Genomic DNA, 15,054 nt, shown 5'->3' on the forward strand with positions numbered 1-15,054 from the left:
AGGAGCAGAAGCACGAGGATGGAAGCCCAAAGAAACCCAAACGGAGAGTGGGAGACAAATCCAAAAATGAATCAGTGAAGTTTTTTTTCCCATTTCTTTGCGTTTTGTTTGGAAGTTTCTTAAATACTTTTGCCGCGGAAAAGCCGCGAGGAGGTGAGCGGTGGAAAACCGCAACAGGAGCCACAAAACGTCGGTGGAAACAAAGCCAACGAAAGTCAGCGGGTAGCAATTAACGATGTTCAGTTGGTAAATTGGTTAAAATGCCGCACAACTGCGGTGAAAAGAATGGCCTTTAAATCGATGGCTAATTTAAAACATTTAATTTAACATTTAGCATTAAGAGAATGATCTTTAAGTTGATGCCCAATTTAAAACATTTAACGGCGGCCACAACTTCTTACTGATTATATTGCCGCGACTTTAATTTAATTTAGATTTAAGTTCAACTGAAATATATATTTGCACACTTGACAAATCCACTTAACTCTCAAGCACCCGGAAACCCCTTCTATTTGCCATTATTTGCACCGCAACTGTCTAGAAAATATCAACAGAGCACATGGTCGCCTGCTGTCCATTTGTTTGCACAACATGTCGTATGCGTGATTTGGCTTGACTCTGTCACTTTTCTGTTTTTTTTTTTATTTTTGTGAGTTGACTTTGGACTGCATTCATGGATCAGTGCAAGAATATATACGCGCATATATATATATATATAGATATGTGCAGCAGCCAGTGGATATGTAAATATTTTATACAATTTATTTATTTAATTTTCAAGTCTTGAGGGGGACGCGAACGAACGCCGCTATCTTATGATATATCGCCGAGCAATTAAATGCTATCGGCGGAGAGACGTCAAAAACATATATACATTCACGCACGGCTACTGATTCGAGTATGAACATGTGTGTGTATATGTATATATATATATGGTATATATGGCGAAAGGAGCAGACCATAAGTAGGGAAATTGGAGAGACACGTTCAATCCAGCGATTGTCATTAATCATTGCGGGCGGACAGACATAACCATAATAACCATTTTGTGGCCAAATATTTGTTGGTCGCGCGGGCAGCCGAAACAATTTCTATGATTGAGCCAGGACACGCTTTCGTTCGAGGACCTCCCCGTTAAAATTCCCCTTAATTCCCCCAAACACGCCGCTGAATCATGAAGTTCATTGCCAAATGCAGGCCAACAACCAAACATGGATATGCAAATGAGTCGGTCGGCGGCCAAATTCGGTTTCGGGGAAAATGCAGCTGATCGATGACCAAAGAAGAACAAATGACGCAAATGGGCGGCAGTCACAAAGTTCGAGATTTGTGGATTCGGCCAGATAGTGTAGTGTAGTAGTTCTCCCCAAAATGATGAGGTCGCCCTCAAGAGTCACATTTTATGCGATCACAATCGAAAGCTCTGCATCACTTTAAATTGAAAGACATTCAGTGAAATGACACCATTTCGTGGGACTTATAAATAGTAGAAACTAATAAATAACAGGGGGAATAGGAATATTTTAATGGGGCTCGATTGAAATACCCTCAAGGAATTTTAATGTACTTCCCCTATAATAATTAGTTATATTTTTGTAGCTTATCAACGGCGTGAAATATTTGCCCAGTGAACCTCTAAAGCCCATTTGCATAAATGGGCCAAAGTCGCCATCTGACTTTGAGCTCATTCCTTTAATTGCCTTTGATTAATCGCATTGCTCAGTTATTACATCCAAGTCGTACGGACTATATACACCATATAGATGGTCTTCGAACAAGGCATTCTTTTTCTATTTATAACTATTAACCCTTTCCGCTGTCGATCCGCAGTAATTCATTCAATGAGCAGCTAATGAATGAGCTCGTGCCATGTTCACATTCCCGGAGTATCATTCGATTGGAATGCACTTTTAGATCGATACTTTGATGCTCGCCCATAAAAGAAGTGGACTATATCGGATACGATCTGTACAGTGTACACTTTTCCCGCCGGATTCCCCAACGGAATATTAATGGTGCAACATTTTTGTATGCTATTCATTCAGATTTGCTCCGATGCGGCGGCACTTTGTGCGCTTCTCCCTCTCTTTCTCTTCTTGTCTGTCTATCTCTTTCTTTAGCTGGTTCTCGTTCTCTCTCTAATCATCATCATCATCATCATCATCGTCATTCCTATAGCATCAGCTGTCGGCCGATGATGTCAAGCTGCCTGTAATAGCAATTACAAATCGTTCAAATGCATTTATGTTTGTTTTCCTGCCTGCACTTTACACTCCAACAAATTTCATTTCAATATGTGTATTTCTTTTTGCCTTAAAAAGTTTAAAAATATTTGAATAAGTATTTATATTTTGATTGACACAAGTATTAATTAAAAGTCAAGCTATTTATCTTCTGTTATCTCCAGTGAATGATCCCCACTTCATCTCCTCTCACCCACTTCTCATTTTTTTTGTTTCTGCTTTTTTGCAGACATGGTTTGTCGTTTTGGATGCTCGATTAAAATTCTTAACGTTATTAAGATAAGAACTGCTCGCTCTAGGCCATTTTTTCCAGATTTTTGCAATGCTGATAAAGTGCAATAAAACGGAAACGCAGGCGGTCAGGCCCAGTAACCCAGTAAATGTACCTCAAAGCGCCATTCCCCCTCCACGTTGTGCTGCATCTTGGAGTCGAGTGGGTGCAGCCGCAATTTAAGTACATTATCGATAGCTCCAATACCCTGCAATTTGCCCAGCATTTCTGTTGAGCTCATTTGGCAGGTGTGATTGTGATTTAGTCATGAATAATGTATGATTTATGCATATGAGAAAGACAAGGATTGAGTCAGAGGAATTTAAATGTGGTATTTGGATACTATTTGTCCATGTTCGATAAGCTTTTTTTTTATAACAATTACTAAAACCTATCAAATTTTCAAATATTTTCAAAGGCCCAAACGAACTTTCGTCATTTATTTCGGAATCTTGAAATTTTCCCTCGCGAAATTTTTTCCGCTTTCGTTTTGCAAATTGATTTCCTTTTTCGCAATTCAAATGCCGCCGCAGTTTCCCTTTTCGATGGATGGAATCCGAATCCGAGGGCCTATCTCTGGAAAATCGCCGACTGTATCTGCTAGATCCATTATGCGGTATCTGACCGCATCTGCAGTGCGCTCGTAAATTCACTTTTGCTGTCTCGTTGTCGGTTGTTCGTTGTTCCAGTTGTCATGCAAGTCTGTCAGCATTTCTGGCATTTGCATAGAGAGCTAGACAAAAAAAACTACATAAATAATAAATAAAAAAAAAAAAAGAACCGTCTAAAACGTTGACAAGCGATGCTGGGAACACAAATTAATAAATAAGCTACATTTGTGCACTGCACGTGCCAAACACTTCACTTCAGTCAAGACAGTTCAAACTCAGATGCAGTGGCAATTAATGGCATGCATGAGGTACACTGTGAGAAAAGGCAGCTGATACAGATACAATTAGGAGCAAAACTTCATATTCTGAAACCCAGCTGTTAACTTTCCAATTGTAAAATAAATAAGTAAGCTTTGGGTTTGAATGATAAACTGAGAATTAATACTTCGAAAACACCTAGTTTTTTAGCAGTGTATAGGTAAAAGATAACTTTTCGAATATTCGATATCTGAATGGCGAGCAAGGCCAAGTTGACTTGCAATCGTCACTCGCCCGTCAATCGGGCCAATCAAATGTTAATTCTAATTGCACTGCCACTGCATAAATTTGTATTATTCAAATGTATCTTTAAGGTACTTGGAATTAAGTCACGTATTTAATCAGCTAAACAGATTTTCCTCTTTTCCGCATACGCAACAATGTCTGGCCATTTCCCATTTTCCCCCACAATCCAGATCCCATTTCGATTCCGTCTCGAGTTTTCAGTTTAGATATTTTTTTTTTTTTCGCTCGGTCCAGGCGCAAATATCAAATCTCATTGCGAAAAACTTTTCTTTTCGTATAATCTGCAAGGCGACTTTTTCTAGGTTCTCTTGACATTTCGCACGCGCTCTCAACAAGCAAATTACGTGCCTGCAAAATGCGGGAGCGGGGGGGTGGTGGAAAATCTGGGGGAAAAGCTGCTGTATATAGTCATATGCCCAATGGCATTTAGACGTTTTGACATTTTTGTTAATGGCATAAGCATCAAATTACATACAAGTCAGCAACGAGAATCAGTGAAGGGTTTTCCACACACACAAATACACCCAAACACAAACACAAACACAAACAACAAAGGGGAAAAATCTCGTCAAGAATAACTTTAATCCAAAGGCAATGGCAAAGGCAAACAATTCTGACCAAACGGTAAACAAGCGCCAAGTGTAATGTCTAGAGTTAACCCTGAAAAATGAAATAGAGTAGAATAAACACTGCAAAATTGCAGCTGCCAAATGGAAAATGCACTCCGAAGCGTTTTCTAATTGTTCGTCGCCCAAAAGGCGCTTACATCAGCGCATGAGCATTCAGCTCGACGCCTTCCTCTATTCTTCAGATACCCTCCACTATAGCCCCTTGCCATTTATTTATTCAAGAGCCTCTGCAGATCTCATTTCATTTTCTCGGGCTTTCAGGAAGCGCTCAAAGCAGGCAACCAGAAAACTTGCTTCCAATGGAAGAATGCTTGGGCAGGTTGTTGGGCAGCGGAAGGTTAAAAGCGGTTGGGGATTACAGGGGAAGAAACAGCAGCTCTCATGTATGTGTGTGCGAGAGTGTGCGTGTTTGTGTGTGTGTGTGGCACATTGTACTAAAAATAAACATCTTTCAATTCATTCTTCTAGCAATTGCAAGCGAACGGAGTAAATAAGAGTCCCGAATTGAAAAGTTGATTTCAGGACAAAAAAAAAAAAAAAGAAAAACCAAAAAGGCCAAAAGCGATACTTGAATACTCTGCTAGGAAAAGGAAACAAAATATAAAGTATAACTCTAGCTAAACCTATAAATTACATTGGAACAAATATTTGTTGTTTGATAAACCTCTCATATTCATTAACAAGTAAATAGTTCAAGGTTTTTTATTGCCCGCTGCATCCGAATGCTTAGCAAGTGACTCAGACTGCATATTTCTCTATATCTTTTTGGGTCAAGCCGAGAATTTCCTATGTCCACTAGCGGTTATCGCATATAGTTGTTAGTGCACAAGCGAGATCCGAATTGGAATCTGAATCTGAATCTGAATCTGAGTCTTAATCTGGATCTGAGTCAGATGGCGGGGCCCGAGTGGCGATGACTTCAGAACGGTTTGTCAGTAGTGCAAAATAATAGTTTCGCATTATCTTGAGGGCTTGACTTGGGTTGTTTGTTGGTTTGTTCGTTTGTTAGTTTGTTGGCTTGCCTGCTTTGCAATTTATTTGTTTGTCTGTTTGTTGGCTGGTTGCTGGTGGCTGGTTGGTTTGCTTTTTGCTCCCGCTGGGGGTTTTAACTTCAATGCGATCGGGTTACGGTTAATGAAGTCAAGGATGACATTGTTGCTGTGGCCACAGTTAACCGTTTTCAATTTCTCTCTCTGACGACGACTGGCGGTTCCTGAAGTATCCGGTGTCCATTCGTTTGTCTTTCGAAAACCTCAAATCTCAAATCTTTCTCCCACTGACCGTGACCAAAGGCCTAGAAAACAGTTAGCGATCTTAGAAAAGGGCCCCCACGGCCCTTAACTGCCAGACAATGGCAATGAAAGGGATCTGCTTTTGTTACCAAGGGTTAAACGGTCACTAAAAATCAATCCCCCAGCTTTTGTTTCTTTCCTAGGGAAATGACTTTATAGTCAATGAAGACTAATCAATAATTATTTCACATAATAAAAATGTTTTGCTGAGAAGATCACCTAAACATAAGAATCTGATTAATATTTAGTATGCTGTTACTATAAGCACTTTGATAACTGATAAATAGGGTTATTCTCCTGTTTGCATGAATAATGCTCTGAGTCATCAGCTCAAATCTAACGAACTGGGTAAGCAATATAAAATAGATCTTTACGTCATTTTCGAAATGCATCTTAGCTCACCTCTTGATTTACTAACCTACTTCGCTTCCTCATAAGCGAAAAGTCAGATTGAAAGTTTCAACTGAGGCAATTATACTTTTCTACCAATTTTTAAACTAATTCATTCTGGGAGTTGACCACTTGGAAATGTTTTCCCTTTTCTATTGCATCACTTTTTACTCCTATCGCATCACTACTTTGGCGCCTATTGCCATGGGGGGAAATTCTTTGTCAGCTCATCGGGGCTTATCAAGATAATTATTCTATTCTTAGACCCGGGCGGGCAACTTACTTAACTTATCAAGTGTTGCCATTTGCCAGTTGCCAGTTGTCGAGTGCGCCGCTCTCTTCGCGGCTTCCTAAATTAAGATGTTTGTGCAAATTAATTGGTCGCTGGCATCATTATTATACCAGCGACAAACAATTAGCCTAGATTTGCGCAACTCAACGCAAATCAACTCAACTCAACTCAACTCAAGTCGGTGAAGCTCAACTCATCCGAATCAACTGCTGGCACTTCCAATCTCTGCATCATCACCAGCCAACTGCAACTGCAACTGCAACAGCAACTGCAGCAGCTGCATTCCTCAATTCGATATCAAGCCGGCAATTGTTGTCACTTGAGGGGCAATTAAATGGGGATGGCACCGATTGAAATGAATTGCCATCGAGGAGCGTACCATATTTATCATATATATAGTATCCATGCGTGTGTACAAGAATATATCCCTGGTAGCGATCGATTGATTTTTTGGCTTGTCAGGTTTACCAGTTTGAACCTATTAAAACCGACTCAAGACACACATATTTTCTAGTAGAAAATATCACTTCTAAAATGTTCTACATTTTCCCATATATAATATATGGTCTGGATTCATTTGATTTCCCTGTTTTTTTTTTTTTTTTTTTTTTGGACTTACCACCGAGGCTGTAGTAGGTGCCACGCGCTCCGCTTTCTTGGGGCTTTTCGATGACGATCAGGGCCGCCAGCAGCCAAAAAGCTGCCCTCAGGCGCCGTCCCATCGCGGATGCGAGTGCGGATGCGAAATACGATGCGGATGCGGATTCGCGAGCTGGTTAAAATAACTGAACAGAAAAAAAAAACAGAAGGGGGTTGGGGATATTTTTCAGCTCAATCTTGACTGAAGGCTCAACTTGTTTTCTCTCTTTTCATTTTTTCTTTTATTCTCGAGCAGCACTTTCGGAATGTGCGAAAATTTCTGCTTCTGTTCTGGCGCATAAAAATCACAGCGGGGGGGTCAGAGGTCACAAATAAATGTGGTGCAAGGGACAAGGGGCGAGTGGGGGTGGGGGTGGTGACCGCACCCGGCGAGCGGCGACACTTCCGCTGGCAAACTGAACGCATTAACAACAACAACAACAAAGAGAAGAAGGATACTTTAACAAACATTTCCGTTACAAATGAAAGCAATGAAGGACCCAAGGCAACCCGCCCAGTGGTGACCCGTCCACTTGGAGAGCCACACACTACCACACACACTACCACACACACAAGTGGAGTCCAGTCCGGACTTCCGTCTTTGTCTATGCGGGCAAAAGTCGAGAAGCGGTTGGTCTACACTCAGAAAAAGTTTGAACAATTCAAATCACAGAAGGGAAAGTGAAAGGAACTACAGGAAGGGAAAATTATTTGGATTATTATATAAACTCAAATTTACAAAATTCAAAGTTTATTTTTTAACCAACAGAAATGTAAAAAAAAATAAGTGAAAGTAATTTTCTCTGTGTAAATAGGACACACCATTACAAGGCGTCAAGAAGAGCAGCTGTGAACATAGTGCCATTAAGTGTTTGCTTAATTTTAAATAAAGCAACGCCAGAGAATCCTTACTCAAGGATGATGAGCCCCCGCCAGGAGCAGCCTTCATCAGCATTCAATTGTCTGGCCTTCGTATATTTGTATTCTGTGGATTCTCAAATGTATTTCCATACACATTTCTATGTTTCCCGTTGCTCATTCATTGTGCGCGCCCTTTAGCAGGGGTGTCAAATGAAAATCGAGGCAGAAATGATAATAATAAACCATTATCAGCCTGCCGAAGGAAAATGCTCGTATTCCCGTATTGTAATGGCAAACATTGTTCTTGAATTAAGTTCAGCAGCAACAAATCAATTGCATGAGTTACGAATAAAAATAACTTACTAATCTGAACCATTTATAAACTATAGAATATACAATATATGCAGTGAGCACCCTTGGTTTTTATCATCTATAAAAATCTGAAATATTTTTGAAGCATTTAGCCATATGTTTCGATCTTTCCATCACGATTCCCCTTGGCATTACGTAATGCCTTATATCGATTTCGATCTGAACCTGACTCACTGCATATATTTCGTGAGTTACTGCCGCCGTTCGAGGATATTTAAAACGTGACCAATTAATGCCCATTTGATTTCAATTTCGAATAGACCGTTTATAATAATCCACTGCCAGAAGAAATGCACTTGGATCAGCGATTTTGTTTCTTCGCTCCCGCTGTGCAAATTTTCGCAAAATTGGCTGGAAAAAAAACGTGAAAATTTCGCGCATAAATTACAACAAATTGCTGGCTGCCTTCTTGTTTCCCTAATGAACTTGAACTTGAGTTGTTTATGATATTATATGTGTGCCACATGCATGCAGCCGAGGGATAATATAGAGCAAACTGCCGGACATCTGAGTGCAAAGTCAAGTGGCGATTGCCGATTGTGAAAGGTTTTCGTTTTCGGTTCAGTTTCAGTTTCGGTTTCTTTTTATTTTTATTTTTATTTGTATTTAATTTATTTATTTTGTTGTTGCTGTTGGTTTTTTTTTTTGTTTCGTTTTTTCTTGAGGGGCAGAGATAAACGTATCTGTGAGATACGCGCCTAAAAGCTTTGTTGTTTATGCGGTTTTGGCAAGATGCCTGCATTTTTCAATCATTTTATCGCAAAAAAAGTTGTTTGCCGGCGGCGGCACGGCACGGAGAGTAGAGTATGTTTCAATTAACCAAGCATTAAAGGAATGCTTTTAGTTTGTCCAAACGGTAAGTGGTAGCCGCCTTCAGCCAGCGGCAGCGTTTTGGCCGAGCTTCGAGTTACCCAACATGTTACGCATAATAATAATTTTCGAGAATTGCACGCGGCCAACAGGCTAACAAACACACACACACACCCACCCACACACACACACACCACAATAAAGGCTTTTCGTTAATGAGATGCTCTGGCAGCGGATTCCATTCACCCAAGATGCATTCATCCCAAGAACCCGACGATGGATGCCTGATGATGGAAGCCAGGAGCTGAAAGTTGTTAATGATGAGTTTTCGGAGTCATTAGAAACTCAAATTGCGGCCAAGTTTTTTAGCCAAACTCCCACAACCACCGCACCACCACAACGTCTCCATATTAACAGTCATTAAAATTAATGATGCATATAATGCATTATCTAATGTCCGTTTTAAAATGCCGAGTAGCAAGTGCATTCATCGCAAAAACGCCAGCTTAAATAAAAAACGCTTCTTTTGAGGATGCACAGCCTTCAACAGGTCTTGTTCAAAAACTTTTAGCGATTTGGATCCTTAGTTTCTTGGATTCCCCCAGAATGAAATTCTTTGGAAACTGAGAATGGAGTGTGATAAATTCTTCAAAATCCCCTTTTCCAAATAAACACATTTTTTTCTAACCAAATTGGCAAGGGAAAGGTGCTGAGATCGCACAAATTTTGCACACTTGTTTTCCCACAAGTGGGATCCGCAAGACGATTCCCGCCGATCCTGACATTATAACATTGGAATTAGCATTATTATTGTGCCGAGCGAAGCAAATTGCAATTGACAGACAGTCAATGAAGTTCCACAATTGAAAGAAAGAGCCAGAGAAACCAACCGAGGATTCCAGATTCCAGAAAATCCAAATTAAAAACTGACTGTGTGTTCCGAAAATAGCATTTTTGATTTGGCCGGATATTTTTGTCAGCTGCCGTCGGGAAATTTGTCAGCGCCCTGCCCCCGAGTTTTCCTTCTATTTTCGGGGATGGCTAATCGAAGTCAAGGGGACGACGACTTGAGGGCGGAACGATCAAGTGAGCAATCAGTGTCAGAAATATTTAACATTTTTCCCTCGGCTGTTTGTTTTTTGCCTCGGCGAACAAGATTTATATGCCCAATCTCTCTCGGCGACTCCTCTAAACTTCTTTGATTGAGATTTACGACCTGGCAACAGGCAAACGGCAACGGCAGCGTGCAATCGAAATCACAATCACAACATTAATGGCATTAATAGCAGCCACCTCAAAATGCAACCGCAAGAGCAACAATAACATGGGCGAACCACAAGATGTCAGCCAGCTAAATTAATAACCGATGGCAAATATTTGGTTTTATCCATTCACGATAAGTGAACTAAGCAAACTTCGTTTGCGACTTAGGTAGATGGAGCTTAGCGCTCAATTTAAACTGATCTTGTTGGTCTTTAAAGCGAATCAGAAGACGTCAACAGATATGAACTTAGGGAAATCTATAATATAAGCAAAGAGATAAACTGACTCTAAGGTAATTTGCATAAATTTTAAATATAAATAAAGAAAATTCCTTCAGTCATTTCACCATAGAAATAATTCACCAATTTGCAAAAATTAAAATAACAATACAAAATAACAAAAACAAGGGTTTTTAAGAGCCAAGTTTAAGAAACATTTGGAAGCAAGTTAAATGACTTTGCTTAAATGAAATTTACTAGCATCTAAATCTAGCCGCTTTTTATCTACGAAGGCCATGAAACGTCAGTCCCAGGGTCAATATAGCATGTTATAGGAGTCACTGGGAGGAGATAAGTATGCACAAAGTTGAGATCACACGCACAGAACAGAAATCGCAGAGGATTTTCGCACATAAAAGGCTGAATATTCTTTTGTTTTTCCTGCATTGTTTTTTGAACACAATCAAAAAAAAATGTTAACAAAAATTAGATTACACTTCTCTTTTTATATGATATATATCTCGACCGATATCTGAGAGAGTCGGGCAGTAGGTAAGGATGTACTTTGGATACTTTGGAATTTTAATGAACTGGAGAGCTGAAACCGCGCCAACGTAACGCACACGCAAACGCTTCACGTTGAACTGACGCGGCGTTGAAAATTGAAAAGCGTTGCAAGCGTGAGCAGGCGTAGCGGAATGTTGCCGACTTGCACAGAAAATGTTGCCAAGCAAGCATCTCAATAAAGAAGATAAGGGAGCTTGTGCACGCCGCAGTACAAGCTGCATATCTGATAATTTGGATTAAAAAGATAAAATACTTTTGTTTACTTTAGGTTTAAATTAGAACATTTCGTTGAAAAACCTTTCTTTAAAATGATTTGCAAGGCGTGACCCAATCTTTTTGGAAAGTAATTTCAGGAACTAGAACTTCTAGTTTGTATTTTATAATTTGCTGTACTGCACTTTTCGTTTTATTCTTGTTTATGTTTTTTCAATAATTATTGCTAGCGACATGAGGCTGCATCAAATGTTGATGGGGAAGCACAACAGCCGAAGGCCGAAGCTCCAGCAATCCACCGACGATGACGACATCCGGCGAGCACCCATGGAGCACCCGAAGTGAAGCAGCCAACCAGGTGAATGCAGCATGTTGCCGAAGGTTCGGCTTTTCCGCAGCGGCGACATGTTGCTGCCCAGCTGGGAAAACGGCCAATTTTCTACGCCTGCGCCAAAGCCTCAGGACAAATTCGAATGTTACATTATATATATATTAATATATATTATATATTACACATTTTGTTTAATTTAAACATCTTTTGTTGTGTTTTTATGTTATTTATAAAATATTTTAAAACGCGGTAGCAAGGGGAAAATGCTTAGCGGAATCTGGCGCGTAAAGCATTTCAGTTTTCCTTTGCAACACATTTTACGTTCATACGCATGCTTTTTGGCGAACAATAAAATTTATTTTATTATTTATCATTTCTTATTCCGAATAAAAATTTTAAGAAATTATTTCGCATATATATGTGGTATTATCTGGCAAAGTTTGGTAAGTAAAATATCTTAAAAACAGTAAGCTAGTTGGGTGCTTATAACCAAGGTGTAAACATTGGAAAAGTCACACACACACACACACACAAGCGAAGCTCATCAGACATGCACAACTCCCCCGAGAGGCGGAGGGCGTGGCCGGGGTTAGCATTGTTTGCTGTTATGATTTTTTATGATTTCAACAGTTTTTCGCTGCTCTTGGAGGCCGAAAAGGTCTACTCGGATTTCAGTCAGGTTGTTCAGTCTGCAGCAGAAATAGAAGAACGTTTTACAAAAAAAACATTTCATATTTGTACGTATTTTAAAATACTACGAAACACTGCAAATTTTAAAAAGAATTATGCAGCCTGTGATTGACTGGCGTTCTTGATGGCCACAGCATTTGCATACCTTTTTTTTTTGCGATTACCTAATTAAGGAACGATTTATGGCCCATAGAACATGATTTAGGCACATGCCAAACGGAAGCCAATAAAAAGTTTCACTTTGCAAAGGCCTTAAATGACAAGAAAAAAAAAAACGAACTTATGTGCATATTGGAAATCTAGGGTATCTTTGAGGTCTCCTCCTAATTTCCCATATCTTTCATTCTATATTTCGTCGTCCTCTTCTTTTGTTTTGCTGTTTACTTGTTTGTGGATTTCCTTCTTGGCTTAATTTTCGCCCTTTTCGGGGCTTGGCGAGAAAAGAAAAGCGTTGGCTGGCTGGCAAATTCAATTTGCATATGTGTGGCCACCTAGATGTTATGTTGCCCACTTTCCTTGTCCATTTGTGCACTGTTTTTCCATGATTTTTTTCTATTTATTTCTGTTTTTTCTACGTTTTCTGGTACTCGTGTGTGCGGTTGGTTGCTGGGTGAGCAGCACATTGAAATCCGCAGCCATTTAACACAGTTCAGGCAAACTGAAGCCGCTAATTGACTCGCGCCAAAAAAGGTGCGGGGAAAAGTGCAAGTTGTCTTTGCCAAATTTAATCAACAAAAACCCAATGCAGCCGCAAAAGCGCACAAAAATATATATTCGTATGGATGTGTATATGGTTCATAAATTCAACTTTGAATACCAAATTACAAAATGGGCGATGGCCAAGGGAGAATAAAGGGGGTGGTGGTGGTGGTGGTGGGGGGTAATAACATTTCCCAACTACGTTGCATAATGATAAAAGCAGGGCCCTTCCCCACAAAAAAACACAATTCAAGCTTCAAGTGCAAGCTGTGCACAGCTTCCATTGACGCACTTTCGAAACCATCCGAAAAGCCACGGAAGTTTCGGATTTCAGAACGACAGCAGCGAGTGTAACAACGAAATATACATTGTTGCAAACGTTTTTGAGCCCGGAACAGCATTCGAATCCAGAAATATCGCCTTCATTAACCCAAATGACTAATGCGCAACTGAAGAGTCCGACCCAAGGTCTGTTGATGGCCAAGAACTCGAGCTCAATTAAAAAATATATAAGCCCCGCTATGTGTAAATAATAAAAATAAATAAATAAGCAAAATAAATAAAAAATAAAAATAAAAAAAAAAAAAAAAAAAAAAAAAAAAAATAAATAAATAAATAAATAAAAAAAAATAAATAAAAAAAAATAAATAAATAAATAAAAATAAATAATAAAAAAAAATAAATAAAAAAAAAAAAACAAGAAAAAATGTAAATAAAAAGGGAGATTTATTATCACAGGCGAAAGCAAAACAAAGGGAGAAGTCTACCTTTACTTCTCCAATTTTTACCCTATCAAAAGAAAAATATATATTAATGCTAAATATTCCAAAGAAAGGAACCTTAGGAACTATCCCAACTAATTCAGACGTATCCCATTTTCCACCCCCGTTCCTTCGCTTTCTTTTTTATTCGGGATGCCCTGGAGTGGTGTGTTGAAAATTCATTAAATTTCCAAGGACACAACTTTTTTTTTCGTCGTTTTTTTTTTGGTGCGTGTGTGCTACTGTTTTTTGGTGGGTGGCGACCTCTGACATTGCATTTAATCTCGTTGACAGCACTTAACACGCCCCCGAAAGTAGTAAAAGCAAGCTGGGGAGTCTGCGAACGAAATAGAAGGAGTCCTGGACTCGGGATTTCGGGGTGGTTCCCGGTTCCGGTTGTTCTTGCACTGCAAGAGGATTACTTAAGTTTATAATACGCTTAGGGGTAATTTTAATCTGTTGCAAATTGTTTTTGCTGTTAGCCGACGACACAGTGCAGCTAACCACGCAAAAAAGCAAAGCAAAAGGAACATTATAATAAAACACGCACTCTCTATGGACACACACACTACACACACACTACACACCAACACACAACACACACACACACACAGGGCTGTCAGGCTCCAAATCACCATCTACATAACATATTTTTTCTCTCGTTGCGCCACCGACTTTTGTGGCATATTTCATGGATATTGTAATCTGGCTTTTTGGGGTGTCAGAATTGCGGTTTGCAGATGGGTGGATGGCCTGTGTGTGTGTGGAGTGGTGTAAGGTGGTGTGGTGTGGCATCCCAGTGGGAAAAAACCTGTGGAAAATATGCTATTTTCCAGTGGTTTCTTCATACAAGCGGAATGTGGAAAATCCCCTTTACCCCTTACAAATCTGCCGTCTCTCCTTTCAAAATACACGGGGGTGACACACAAAAGTAAGGGGTAAAGGGAAAAATCCAGTGGACCTAAAGCTGCTGAATGCAGGGCAAAATCCACTGGATTTTTCCCCTTACCGCTGAACAAAAACCTCCTTCTTTCGGTAAAAACCCACCCCCGAAATCGGTCCGAAATCGTCTATCCCTTCCCTACGCCTGCTAAAAGAAGTAGATTTTCATCTATCCCTACCCCTACGCCTGCTAAAAGAAGGAGGTTTTCCAGTCAAATAAAAACCTACTTCTCACTTTCCCGCTGGGATGGTGTGGTGGTGTTTGGTGTGGGCGAAGTTGGTTTGTAATTTCACTTTTTGGTTGAATCGCTTGTTTCGCCTTGTTGTCTCCAGTGCTGTTTACATTTATGGCTTTGGCTCTCGCCTCCTTTCCCACTGCAATTTGCACAGCACAAG

The 15,054-nt window shown here is 39.9% G+C and overlaps 1 protein-coding gene across 1 annotated transcript in view; it reads right to left on the reverse strand.

The window, feature by feature from the left end:
* Nucleotides 1–15,054, reverse strand: part of LOC108092818 (basement membrane-specific heparan sulfate proteoglycan core protein) — a 76,756-nt gene that overhangs the window by 37,143 nt on the left and 24,559 nt on the right.

Source organism: Drosophila ficusphila, unplaced genomic scaffold, assembly GCF_018152265.1.
Source record: "Drosophila ficusphila isolate 14025-0441.05 unplaced genomic scaffold, ASM1815226v1 contig_198, whole genome shotgun sequence".
Classification (NCBI taxonomy): Eukaryota; Metazoa; Arthropoda; class Insecta; order Diptera; family Drosophilidae; genus Drosophila; species Drosophila ficusphila.